The sequence below is a fragment of the Vombatus ursinus genome, unplaced genomic scaffold (genome assembly GCF_900497805.2).
Source record: "Vombatus ursinus unplaced genomic scaffold, bare-nosed wombat genome assembly UNPS02005236.1, whole genome shotgun sequence".
Classification (NCBI taxonomy): domain Eukaryota; kingdom Metazoa; phylum Chordata; class Mammalia; order Diprotodontia; family Vombatidae; genus Vombatus; species Vombatus ursinus.
Genome location: NW_020945014.1, coordinates 92,742 through 106,665, shown reverse-complemented (window position 1 = coordinate 106,665; position 13,924 = coordinate 92,742). Strand labels below are relative to the sequence as shown.

Below are 13,924 nucleotides of genomic sequence, written 5' to 3'. Positions count from 1 at the left end.
CAGTTCTGATTACAGTATGATTCACATGCCATTCCCCACCCTCTCCCTCCTCCTTGTTAGTCTAGATGTCTGCTCCCACACCAGAATTATGAGAGATAATTTTCCCTAACCTTCCTTTCCCTTCCACCTATAGTGTATCCCTCTTCCCCTCTCTTTCCATTCTTCACTTAAGATCTTCAAGACACAACAGAACCACTTCCAACCCCTGTCTAATTGTACTCTATCTATGGACTCTGATGATAATCGGGTTGAGGGGACACATACATATTCAAAGGGGCCAAATATCTCTCCATATTTCAATTTAAGCACTTTATCCTGGTCTAGTCCCTTATGATTGTTCCTTCATATTTACCTTTTTAAGTTTCTCTTAACTCTTGTGTTTGAAAACTTCAGAGTTTCTACACAGTTCTGATCTTTTCATCAGAATGCTTGAAGTCCCTTATTTCATTAAAGACCCATTTTCCCCCTCTCTAGCATGATATACTCAGTTTTGCTGGGTAAGTTATTCTTGGCTATAATCCTATGCCTATTGCCTTCTATAATATCATATTTCAAGCTGTTGCTCCTTTAAGGTGGTGGCTGCTAAATCATGTGTGATCCTGACAGTAGTAGTTGAATTCTTTCTATAGGACTACTTTCATTATTTTTTCTTTGACTTGGAAGCTCTGTGTTTTGGCTATGATGTTCCTAGGAGTTTCATTTGGGAGTTTCTTTCTGAAGGAGTGACAAATGGATTCTTTCCATTTCTACTTTGTCTTCTGGGTTCTAAAAGATCTGGGCAGATTTCTTGAAATATGTTGGTGAGGCATTTTTGTTTGTTTTGGCATTCAGGTAGCCCAGTGATTCTTAATTTTTTTCTCCTCAATTTGTTTTCCACAACAGTTGTTTTTGCCATGAGATCTCTTGTGTTTTTTTTTCTATTTTCTGAGTCTTCTGATTTTGTTTTAATATTTCTTGTTGTCTCGTGGAATCGTTGACTTCTTTTTGGTCCATTCTAATTTTTAGGGAGTTTAATTGCATGGGCAAGGTTTATCTCTTGTGCCAAGCTATTAATTCCCTTTCTGATTTTTTTTCTTCTATAGTTCTCATTTCTTTTTTGATTTTTTTCTCCAGTACTCTGAATGAAATCATTATAATATAATAAAATATATTATTATATGAATTAATGAAATAATATAATGACATCATTAATAAAAAAATTATTTTTCTAGCCATTGCTTCATCTCTTCCAGGAATTCTAGCTGAATTTGTGCCCAAGCTGTATTTTTCCTTAAAGCTTTGCTTTTAGCTATTTTGGAGTCATTCTCAGCTTCTGAGTTTATGTCTTTAGTGTTCTTGTCACCATAATTGCTTTTTATGATGAGGTTCTTGTTTGTTTGTTTGCTCATTCTTCCAGCCTATCTCTTGACTTAGACTTGATGCTAGGTTCAGGCTCTTCATGCTTCTGGAAGGAATGTCTGGGCTGGTCTTAATCTTGCTTCTTTGTAAGTATTATGTTGTATTATTCCAGGATATCAGAGACACTTCAGGCTGGAGAACTTGCAGCTTTAAGTGTTCAGTGCTGATCCAGGGCAAAGTCTGATCACTGCCCACCCTGATCTGACTTCTGCAAGTTCCTGACCTGGGTTTGGGTCTGAGCAACAATAGACAGCTAATAGATTCACCCCTACCATCCACTTGGGAAAATCTGCTGATTCAGAGTAGCAGAACTGCAGGGTCCCCTTTGTTCTGGGATTTCTACCCTGATTTTTCCTCTGCAGGCTTTGGTCTTGCCTAGAATCTGGAACTAAGATCCCACTCTGCTCCTGGAGTTTGTGCCATACTGCTGTTGCTTGTTTCTGACCTTTCTCTTCTCTCCTGTATACCACCTAGGTTCTTCAACTCATCCTTACCCTTCCTCAGTCTTCCTTTGACCTGTGACATGAGAATGGGTAGTAGATGATAGAGCCACCAGTTGGCACATATTCCCAAACCCCACACAAGATCATGGTGGTTCAGTCTGTGTCTGGAACCACTTTTTACCCTGATGTACAGCCTTTCCCTGTGCTGAAATGCTCCATTATTGAGTTCAATTTTTTTTCTTATTCTTCCTTATCTAGTCTGTTCCACTGATAAACTTCTCTATTTTTTAACCAGTGCCAAAAAGTTTTGCTGACTATTGTTTTACAATATAATGTGAGGACCAGAAGTGCTATTCCTCTCTTATTTTCTTCTTTCTTTCTTTATCTCCCTTGAAGATTCTAGAACTTTTATTCCTTCAAATGAATTTAGTTATTATTTATTTATTATTTTCATTTTTATATATATAATTTATATATATATATTTATATTATATATATAAATTATTATTTACTGAACACAATTAGCATCTGTAACTTCTTCAAGATTGTGGTGCCTGGGGGCAGCTAGGTGGCACAGTGGATAGAGGCCCTGGAGTCAAGAGGACCTGAGTTCAAATCCAGTCTCAGACTAGACAATTGACACTTACTAACTGAGTGACCCTGGGCAAGTCACTTAACCCCAATTGCCTGGAAAAAAAAAAGAATGTGGTGACTGGGGTGGTATTTTGGCAGTCTCTGTGGCAATGGAGGATTCCAAAATGGACCTCAGGCTAGCTTGTAAATTTGCTTGTGTTCCAAAGTGAGTATTCTAAGTATTGAAATTCTCTACTGTTAATTCATAAAAGATTTTACCTTCTCATAGATTGTTATCATTTTCTTCTTCTTCTTCTTCTTCTTTTTCTTCTCCTTCTTCTCCTCCTCCTCTTCTTCATCCTCCCCCCCTTCTCCTTTTTCTTCATCTTACTTCTCCTTTCTCTCCCTCTATATCAGGCATATAATTCATTTTGGGGTGGAGTTTAGGGGAAGAATTGAAAAGATTTGGAGAAAGTGATTATTTTGACATTATGCTAATCATATGACCTGTATAATTTTCTGTTTTCAAGATAATTCCGGAATTGCCTCCCAGCTCCCATCTACACTTACCTCCCTGGCTGAGAGGTCAAAGATGACAATCCATTAGTCCTTATCAAGTGGCTTAAACTCTCAGAACTAGCACTAACTTTGTCTGAACATTATATAAATCTGCATCCTGGTCAAAAGTAAAACTGTTAGCACACGACCCCCATACCTCTCAAGAGAATTCCACCATGCCCAGACCTGCATCACCCAAGAGAAGGATCCACAGTTGCAAGAAGACTATGCTTCTAATTCTGGTGTTTTTTGAGGTGTATTTATATACAGGTGAGCAGGTAATGGGAGAGAGGGGACACTGGGAGATAAAGGATCCAGAGTCTGAGTGGAGGATAGACCAACAGAAAGCACAGGCCTGGGGGAGAGAGAAGGAAAGTGGGCAGGGAAGGGAGTTCTCTGAGAGTTCCTGTGTGAGTGGCTGTGAGTATGGCAGTCATGCTCAAGAAACTGCTTGGATCCACATGGAGGCAAGATCTGAGAGATGGGCGAAGAGGAAGTGAATGGAAGGTCTTGGGGGATGGAGAGGACTGTCATGAGTCAAGTGAGGTGGAACCAATTAGGGAACCAGGGAAGGTTCCCTGGCTTAGAACCAGATTGTAAAGAAGGGTCAAAGCTATAAAAATAGTTATTATTTCACCACTCAAGTCTTACTCCAACTTTTATTTTAAATTCTTAGATTTCATTTTACAATTTCCCCAATGGGTCCTTTATTTCTTTTCCTTTGTGTGTGTGTGAGAGAGAAAGACAGACAGAGATGGAGACCAAGACAAGATGGGGAGGGGTGGGGGATAGAAGGGAGTGGCAGAGTCATCAGTTTCCACATCTTTTGATATATTTGTTATCTAACTAAATTTTTCATTTGGCATTTTTTCCATCCTGTCCACTGATACTTCAATATGAATTTATAAAGTAATTTCATCTCTAAAGATTGCGGAAAATCCTTTATTGACTTACAATAGGGTTTTTCTTATATTTCTTATTCTTTTTGGTTTGTTTAGCAATGGAAGTTGGGGAAAGGGCACTCTCAAAAATATTTCTTAGGTGTGAGATGGAACTGCTACCAGAGAGTGAGAGATTTGAGTGATTTGGTCAGGCTGAAGGATAAGAGAGCTGGGCACCCCCAGTGTTTGGATCGTGGTAGGAAGGAGAAATAGAATCCTTTCAGCTTTGGGAGAGATGAAAGAATGAAGGAGCTTTCCAGAATGGAGAGAAAGAAAGTTTGGGGCTCACAGCAAGGTCTCAGCATCTAGCAAAGATGTCCAACAGGTATGGGGTAGTGTTGGGCTTTCAGAGGGGAGCTTTGCTCTCCACTCTCCTCCTCCCCTACCATCACCAATGCTGCTTTCTTTCTAAAGGCTGGGGCTCATCGTCAGGGACTCTCAGCTCCTGGCCAGGAGCTTCTTTGGGCAGTAGGGTTGAATTTCAGTTCAGTAGGAGCCAGGTGAGCCAAGGAGCTCTCAAGGCTTTGGTCAGCTGAGGAGCAGTAGGGTAGAGTTGGCCCCCTATGCTCAGGCTAGACACTAACTGAGGAGGAGCCAGGGAGTAGTACCTACTGCTCTGATAGGGTATCAGAGACCTCCCTGGCACCTTGATTAGGCTCTGGGGGCCTGGCCTTTTGACTAGGTGAGGGACACTCCTCAGCTCAGGTTGAGCATGGGGGTCTAGAGATTAGACTTCCTGGGCTCTGTCATCAGGAGAATCCTGTGATCTGACTGTGAAGAGGGGTGGGAAAGAGCAAAAAAAGTAGAGGTGCGGATGGTCCTTGTTTGGGGTAACAAGGGAAGTATCCTCACCCATAGGGTCAGTGTAAGCTGTGAGCCTACAAGGTAATAGCATGATGGCTCCTTAGGCAGCTGTAGTTACAGTTTCCACGTCTCCAGGGATTTTGTTTGTTTCCAATTATTTTCCTTTTCTGTCTCTGTCTTCTTATCTCTCCTTTTTGCCCCTAGTGGGGTAGGGAGGGAACTGGGTATAGCTTCTTAATTGGTGAGGCCATCTGGAAAATACTCACTGCCCTAACTTCTTACTACTCTTCCGTAGGGATGGTATTTGCTCTTCTCTAGTCCTGGGATTCCTCTTCTGTTCCCCGCACTTCTCCAGACATCACTTCTAGAGGCTCAGCAGTCCTGGAACTGATACTCATTAAGGGTCATCCAGTGTACTCTTACCGTCTCCTTCTTGTCTTCTTGCATTTCAACTCCTTGTTCACCATTTCTGTTCCATCTTTGACTTGATGGACAGAGACAACAGAAGCAATCGTTCTCTTCAGTCAGACAGTCATCCTATCCTTTCTCCAAGATGACCAAAAACTGAAAAGCAAGGGAGTAAAACACCTGTGTGAGGGGAGAAAGGCAGACAGGAGAGAGAGAGAGAGAAGGGAGAGGTCTTGAGATGGGATAGAGGAGATAGAGAAGCAAAGAAACCAAGGGAGGATGGGAAAACTGAAATAATGAGAGAGAAATGAGGGAAGGGAAAAGGTGGGGAATGGCTAAACAGGCTGTGAGATTCCCTGAGGGTAGGTCTGTCTTCCCAAGTGGGTCTGTATCTGCACAGGTCTGGGTAAAGAGGGGCTTGGGAAATGTTTGGGGACAGGTGGATTTAGAGTTGAAAGCTGATGGAGCCCACATTTCTGCTTCTGCCTCTTTCTCTCCCTAGCCCAGACTCTGATATGTCATAAGTGCAATGACAGTGAGGATTGTACCCAGCAAGAAACCTGTGCAGAAGATGAAAACGTCTGTATCACGGAGATAATAAGTGAGTGTCTACTCTCCCTCTGGGCTGAAGCCCTATCACGGACCATATTCTTATTCCCCTTCCTTCTCCCATTCCCCATCCTCACATATCCCAAATGAATGCTAAGCCCCAAAAGCCTATGAGGAAGGATCTAGCTGAGGGCAAGGCCCAGAATAAGGAGAACAACTCTGGTCCAAATTAGGAAGATGACAGAAAGGTGTACCAGCCCCAAACCATCAGGAATTGCAACTGAGTCAAGAACAGAGGAACTTTATGGGGTCAAGACTCTGGGGCCTTTTCTTTGTGAGATAGGGTCACCCATGGAGGATGGAGCCTTCCTCTGTGGCCCATGGTCCTTCTCTGTCTATTCCAGAAATGGCAAACCTTACCGAAGTTCTTAAGAAATGTTTCACAAATTGTGAAGACTTCTCTGAGGAAGAGACCTTTGAGAAGAAAGACACCAGTACTACAAACACACCCAACATCTCAAGCACGGTCAGTAAGGTACTGCAAATGACTGATAAAAAAAACTTCCTGTCCAGACATAGGACCTCCATGGAACATATCATTCTGTGTTGTGACAGTGACCTGTGTAACCAGGCCAGGGTCTGGGGCCCAGGAGATATAGATCTCATCTTCGGGTGCCTCCTCAGCTTTGTGTGGCTTATCCACCGTTCAGTGCTGTAATACCTCTGCTTATACCTTTCCATAGACAGTTTTCTAAGATGAAAATTTAAAAGAGCATTCACGGTCATTAAAGTAAGATTAATTAACTTATTGTGAAATGGTCTCTATTCTGTTTTCCAAATATATTTTCAGGTTCTAGAAGGTTAATCAGAGGATTTCCTGCTCAATTTGCTGAGCTGAGAAGGAGGTGATCCTCTCTTTGGCATTCTGTATCTCATCAGTTGAGGTTGAATTGGTTGACTCAATCACTTTGATCAACTGCACATTGGCACAGAGACCCTCCCATCCCCCCCTCATCCCCCAGGAACTAACTAACCAGCCATACTGTCATCAGCCCCAGAGGTGATAAACTCTTGTTTCTGAACTACGGTAAAGCACTCAGAGTTCCTGGAAACTTGACTCCTGAGTACAGCCCTAAAAGTCAATGTCAGAGCCATGGGACAGTTATGTCTTGTGGTTACCTTTCTAAGAAACTCATGATTAATAGTTTTTATTTTTTATGCAAAATATTTCCATATTAGTCGTTTTGTACAAGAAGACTCAAATCAAAGAAAAAAATGAAAGAAATGAAAAAATAGCATGCTTCAGTCTGAATTAAATCAATATCAGTTCTTTCTCTGGAGACCCACAGTATGATTCACCATTAGTCCTTTGGGATTGTATTGGATCATTGTATTGCTGAGAATAGCTAAGTCATTTCCAGTCCTTCATCAAACAATATTGCTGTTACTCTGTACAATGTTCTCCTAGTTCTGTTCATTTCCCTATGCATCAGTTCATATAAGCCTTACCAGGTTTTTCTGAAATCATCCTGCTTGTCATTTCTTATAGCGCAATAATATTCCATTACAATCATATACCACAGTTTGCTTAGCCATTCCCCAATTGATGGACATCCCTTTGATTTCCAAATCTTAGCCACCACAAAAAAAGCTGCTATAAATATTTTTGTACAAATAGAACCTTTTCCCTTTTTTGTATGTCTTTGGGATATAGACCTAACAATGGTATTACTAGATCAAAGGGCATGGCCAGTTTTATAGCTGTTTAGGCATAGTTCCAAATTGCTTTCCAGAATGGTTGGATCAGTTCACAACTCCACCAACAGTGCATTAGTGTCCCAGTTCTCTCATATCCCCTTCAACATCCAGCATTTTCATTTTTTGTCATATTAGACATTCTGATAAGTGTGAGGTTGGACCCCAGAGTTGTTTTAATTTGCATTTCTCTGACCAATAGTGATTTAGAGTATTTTTTCATATGACTATAGATAGCTTTAATGTCTTTCTCTGAAAACTGCCTGTTCATATCCTTTGACTATTTATCAACTGGGGAATGACTTGTATTTTTATAAATTTGATTCAGTTCTCTATATTTGAGAAATGAGGCCTTTATCAGAGATACTAAATTTCTCACAGTGATAGCAAAGACAAAATTTAAGTATTTTTTCTCAATATTGTGGCTTTAGTCCCTTGCTGCACCTCTAGATGCAGAGGTCATCTGCTTGAGCCACTTCTTCACAAGAAGCTAGTGCTACCCAAGAACCCTGCACTCTCTTTCCCCACTCTTCTTACTAAAAAGCTGGTTCTAAAAACTATTAACTGTTAGGAGCTATTTTGCCTAGTTACATGCCACTGAATTTGACAATCTAAATGAAATGGATAAGTATCTACAAAAAAAAAATTACCCAGAGTAACAGAAGAAGAAATAAAAAACTTAAATAACCCAATTTTGGGGAAAAAAATTGAACAAGCCATCAATGAACTTTCTAAGAAAAAATCTCCAGGACCAGATGGAATCACAAGCGAATTCTACTAAACATTTAAAAAACAATTAATCCCAATACTATATACACTATTTGGAAAAATAGGCAAAGAAGGAGTCCTACCAAATTCCTTTTATGATACAATATGGTGCTGACACACGAACCAGGAAGAGCCAAAACAGAGAAAGAAAATTATAGACCAATTTCCATAATGAATATTGATGCAAAAATTTAAATAAAACACTAGCAAAGAGATCACAGCAATATATCACAAGGATCATACACTATGACCAGTTGGGGTTTATAGCAGGAACTTAGGGCTGGTTCAATATTAGGAAAACTATCAGCATAATTGACTGTATCAGTAACAAAACCAACAGAAATCATATAATTATCTCAATAGATGCAGAAAAAGCCTTTGACGTAATACCAGTACCCATTCCTATTAAAAAAAAAAAAACACCAGAGAGCATAGAAATAAATGGAACTTAAAATGATAAGTAATATTTATTTAAAACCATCAGCAAGAATTATTTGTAATGGGGATAAGGTAGAAGCCTTCCTAGTGTAATCAGGGGTGAAGCAAGGATGCCCATTATCATTTACAGATTAAACCAAACCACTAGCTTTACAGATAAAGAGATCCAGACAGGAAAGTGACTTGCCCCAGCCAGTCCTTAGACTCCAAATCCACTGCCCTTTTCTACTGCACCATACCACCTCCTCAATCATAGAACCTTTATTTAATATTGTACAAGAAATGTTAGCAATAGCAATAAGAGAAGAAAAAGAAATTAAAGGAATTAGAATAGGCAATGAGGAAACAAAGCTATCACTCTTTACAGATGCTTTGTTATGCTTAGAAAATCCTAGAGAATCAACTAAAAAACTACTTGAAATTATTAACAACTTTGTCAAAATTGCAAGATACAAAATAAATCCATATAAATCTTCAGCATTTCTATATATTATCAACAAAGTCCAGCAGTAAGAGATAGAAAGAGAAATTCCATTTAAAATAAATTTAGACAATATAAAATATGTAGTAGTCTACCTGCTGAGAAAAACCCAGGAACTATGTGAACATAACTACAAAACACTTTTCACACAAATACAGTAAGATCTAAACAATTAGAAAAATATTAATTGCTCATGGGTAGGCCAAGCCAATATAATAAAACTGACAATTCTACTTAATCTATTTATTCAGTTTCATAACAATCAAGCTATCAAAAAACTATTTTATAGTGCTAGAAAAAAAACAACAAAATTCATCTGGAAGAGCAAAGGCTTGAGGATACTAAAAGAATCAATGAAAAAAAATGTGAAAGAAGGTGGTCTAGCCGTACCAGATCTCAGACTGTATTATAAAGTGGTAATTATCAAAACTGTGACTCTAACCTCTTGAAATGTGTTTAAATCTGGCTTCAGACACTATCTGTGTAACCCTGGGAAAGTCACTTAACCTCCACTTGCCTCAGTTTTCTTAGCTGAAAAATGGGTATAATAATAGCACCTACCTTCCAGGGCTCTCATGAGGATCCAATGAGATATTTGTAAAGTGCTTAGAAGGGTCCTTGGCACATAGTGAGCACTATGTAAATGCACATTTCCTACCTTCCTTCCCGTCTCTGAAGATACAAAGAAAGATAAAGCATGGGTGTGCTTCAATAAAACCCTTTGCTCTGTGTGTGTGTGCGTGTGTTTGTGTGTCTATGCAGGGTAAATGAAGCACATTTGATGAACGGTTGCCAATTGTCGTTGTTCAGTCATTTTCAGTTGTGTTTGACTCTTCATAACCCCACTTGGGGTTTTCTTGGCAGAGATGCTGGAATGGTTTGCCATTTCCTTCTCCGCTTCATTTTACAGATTAAGAAACTGAGGCAAACAGGGTTAAGTGACGTGCCCAAGGTGACACAGCTAATACATCTCTGAGGCCAGATTTGAGCTGCATGAAGATGAGTCTCCTTGACTCCAAGCCCAGTATCCTATCTACTGTGCCACCTAACTACTCAATGGTTGTGTCTGCCAATTATGTAATGTCAAATCTAGCAGTATTGTGTATTAAATTTGTAGTTCTAGGATCCATGATTTCTCCTATGAAGATCCTCTGATACAGACATTATTCCTTGACTTCATGTGCATTTTTATGAGCAAAAGTCAAGGATTTGGGTGGGACTCTGCATCCGTATCATAACAAATGTTCTGTTCGTGATGGGAACTGGAAAGTGGGTAGTAAGGGCTGGGGGAGTCTGTGGGTCTCCTCCTTGACTTCCCTGCTTTTTTCCTGCTGACCACTGGCAGACTGGGGCATGGGAAGGAAACCTAGTCTTTGACTACCTGCCAATGGGATAGTTGAAGTGGCTAGTCCTCGGAGACAGCCTGACGTGGGGGTTATTTGACCTCAAGTCCTTAAATGTCCTTTCTAACCCTGAGGTCCTATGATTGAAAGGAGGTGGTATGGTGCAGTAGAAAAGGGCAGTGGATCTGTAGTCCAAGGACTGGCTTGGGCAAGTCACTTTCCTGTCTGGATCTCTTTATCTGTAAAGCTAGTGGTTTGGTTTAACCTGTAAGACATTTTGCATTGTGTTGTTCAGTCATTTCAGATGTGTCCTGACTCTTTGTGACCCCATTGGAGGTTTTCTTGGCAAAGATACTGGAGTGGTTTGCCATTTCCTTCTCCAGTTCATTTTACAGATAAAGAAACTGAGGCAAACAGGGCTAAATGACTTGCTCAGGGTCACCCAACTAGAATGTGTCTGGGTCCAGATTTGAATTCAGGTCTTGTTGACTCCAGGCCTGGCACTCTGTCTGCTGCACCACCTCACTGCCTTACCTGGCATGTGTGAGTGCAACGATCCTACACTATAGGTGTAGACTCATGCCTCCTCCTCCTTCCTCTCCTCTATCCATCCCCAGATACTGCTCACAGGCTACCTTGAACCTCCCACCCCAGGGCCATACATCCTCAAGACTTAGAGCAATAGTTCTCTCTAGGTCTCAAGATATCTACCAAAATTCATTGTCTTTCTCTTGTGTCATCTTCTTCATCTTATATGGATAGCAAGAATAATGTACATCCCAGAAGCCCATTGGCATGGGACTCTCTCACATTAGTCAAGATCACTGCCATGCACATGGGGCAGGGCAGAGCTGGGGGGAGAGAGAGAGACAGACACAGAGACAGAGAGACAGAGAGAGACAGAGAAAGAGAGGAGGAGATAGAGAGAAAGGGAAAAAGAAAGAGGAGAGAGAAAGAAAGGAAAGAGACAGAGAGAAGGTGGGGGGAGAGAGACAGAGACAGAGAGAGAAGGGAGAGAGAGACAGAAACAGAGAGACAGAGAGAAAGGAGAGCTTCCCCTCTGCATTCATTAGAATTTTCTGAAGCACCTGAGTCTCTTTGGGCTTTTCAGTTGCTTCTGGCTTCCAGCTTTGAAAGAGAAGACAGACAACACAAGCCCACTTCAGGTTGCTAGAGGAAAATATTCTGAGAAGAAGCTGCTGTTGGAGAAGCTGTGAGTCTCTGTCATTTCGCCATCCCCAGTTTGCTACGCAAGAACCTTTAGGATATTTCCCCCTGGGCAAGGCCTAGGCTTCTGTCTCTTAGTTATTTCGCTCCCAATGGGAGAGCACCTTCACTCTGGTATATATTCTCCTATGTATATTTTCTCTGACTTCTGCTTTGCTATTTGACTTGGATAAATGCTACGTATGTGTGCTCATTTTGGAACTGGTATTTGCTGGGAAAGGGATCAGCCTTTGGCTATTAGCTTAAGGTCTCGCTTCCCCTATTAATGAAATAGTGATCAGAAGTTAATTTGAAAAAAAAAAAAAGCTAATTTGAACCTGAAAAACCACATCTCCTAAGTTAACAATAATAAAAGGAGCAGATAGGTATAATTCTAGCCTAGCACCTTCCCCCACTCTGGGGAGAACAGAGTTCAGACTCTGGCCCCAACCTCATGCTTCCCTTCCTAGAAGGTATTAAAGTCTCCCTTGAAGAAGGGTAGGGGGAGAAGAGGCTAGAGGCATCTATTCTGCCTCCCATCAAGCCACACAATGACAACCCCATGCTACATTTTAGGGATAGCACTGGCAATAATGGTAATAATAACAATAACAATAATAGACATTTATATAGCACCTACTATGTGCCAGGCACTGTGATAAGTACCTTACAAATATTCTCATTTGTCTTTTGCCTCTTTAGTATCTCCAGAGCTTAGTGCAGTGCCTGGCACGTAGTAAGTACTTAAGAAATGTTTATTTCTCCTCCTCCTCCCTCTTCTCCTTCTACAACAACCGTAGGAGGTAGATATTTATCCCCATTTTATGGAAGAGGAAACAGAAGCAGACAGATGTTAAGTGACTTGCCCGGGGTCACACAGCTAATAAGTATCTGAGAACAGATTTGAACTTAGATCTTCCTGACCCCAAGACCACTGCTTTATTCACTGCTCTACCTATATAAAAGAGTTTCTAACGCAGCAGAGATTTGGTATTATCCTCCACACCACCATCATCACCATCACTCCTAATTTAGCTCCCAGAGAAAGGGATGTCTCGACCAATGTTTCAGAACCCCGGAGGGGGTAGTGGCACAGGGCAAATCTTGGTATTGACACTGGCACAAGGAGAGACTGAATGCAAGAGAGTAATGACCTATTAGTTACAGGAGATGCTGACTTGTGATAAGAAGCAGTAACAGAGTTGGAGTTCTCATTGTTTCTCCTGAGGCCCCGAGGTCCCTGGTGCCATCCCTTCTCCTTGTCACGACTTTACATTCACACCCACCATGAACTGCTAAAGCTCTGCCATCACCCAGCACATGGACTAGATTCTTAAGATCTGGGACTCCATCCTTCTGAAGGGCAGAGGTGAAGCCTAGGCTTCCTGGTCTCCATTTTCCTTCATATTTGTTTACTCCTTCAAGGAGCTGTTAACGTTGTTTTTTTTTTGGTTGGTTAGTTTTTGAAATCTGTTTTTATTTTCCTCCTGCAATACTACCTATGCCAGAATTTTCATATTCTGGAGATGAGGGGTGCCTAGTGGTGACACTAAAACCGTTTAGGATAGCAGGTCCTCCAGAAGAACTTTAGGATCTTACCACTAAGGGATGGGAGTGATAGGAACAGTATTTATCAAGGTCCCTTCCATGTAGACCAGGTCATTTTTCCTCCTCAAAGTCTAGGAAATTATCCTTGAGACTATTAGACTAAAGGTCTGTAGTGTAAGTTATTGACAGAGCTACCCAGTCACCAAAGGGCATAAAAGAGGCCATCCCATGAGAAGTCAATTCTGTTCAGACTCTGGGTGGACCATACCTTTGATGGTCACCTCAGCCTCTTCCCCTTGCTGGGAGGGCTTCATCTTTCTGAGGTAGCCCTGTATCTTTGCTGTGCATCTACCTTATTCTATGGCTGAGTAAACCTCCTTTCGCCATCAAATGGACCACAAGTGTCCATTTTGTTCCACTCTGCCCTTAAGCTGCCAACCTGACCTGAGTAAGATCTGGCCTACAATACTTATCCTGAACTCTTCCAGCCCAGGTTGAAGCATGAGCCAAGGGCCACTGATTCTCTGACTGGTTCAAGAGGATCTCTAAGTGCTCAAGACAGTGACATTTAAAAAAGGGGAAATCTAGAGACGGCATGTTCCCAGTGGACACAACACAACAAGGGTCTTTGGGAGAGACTAGATTGGGTTCCCATTCTGGCGTTCTTTGGGATACAAAAACTGTTCCTTTCTAATCTGCTTTCATTTACTT

At 41.1% G+C, this 13,924-nt stretch overlaps 1 long non-coding RNA gene across 1 annotated transcript; it reads left to right on the top strand.

Annotated features, from left to right (window-relative positions):
• Nucleotides 1-2,960: 2,960 nt before the first annotated feature.
• Nucleotides 2,961-6,182, top strand: LOC114030166. The gene is made up of 3 exons (XR_003567559.1): nt 2,961-3,242; nt 5,628-5,726; nt 6,079-6,182. It is a non-coding gene; the product is annotated as an uncharacterized LOC114030166 (long non-coding RNA).
• Nucleotides 6,183-13,924: the final 7,742 nt, after the last annotated feature.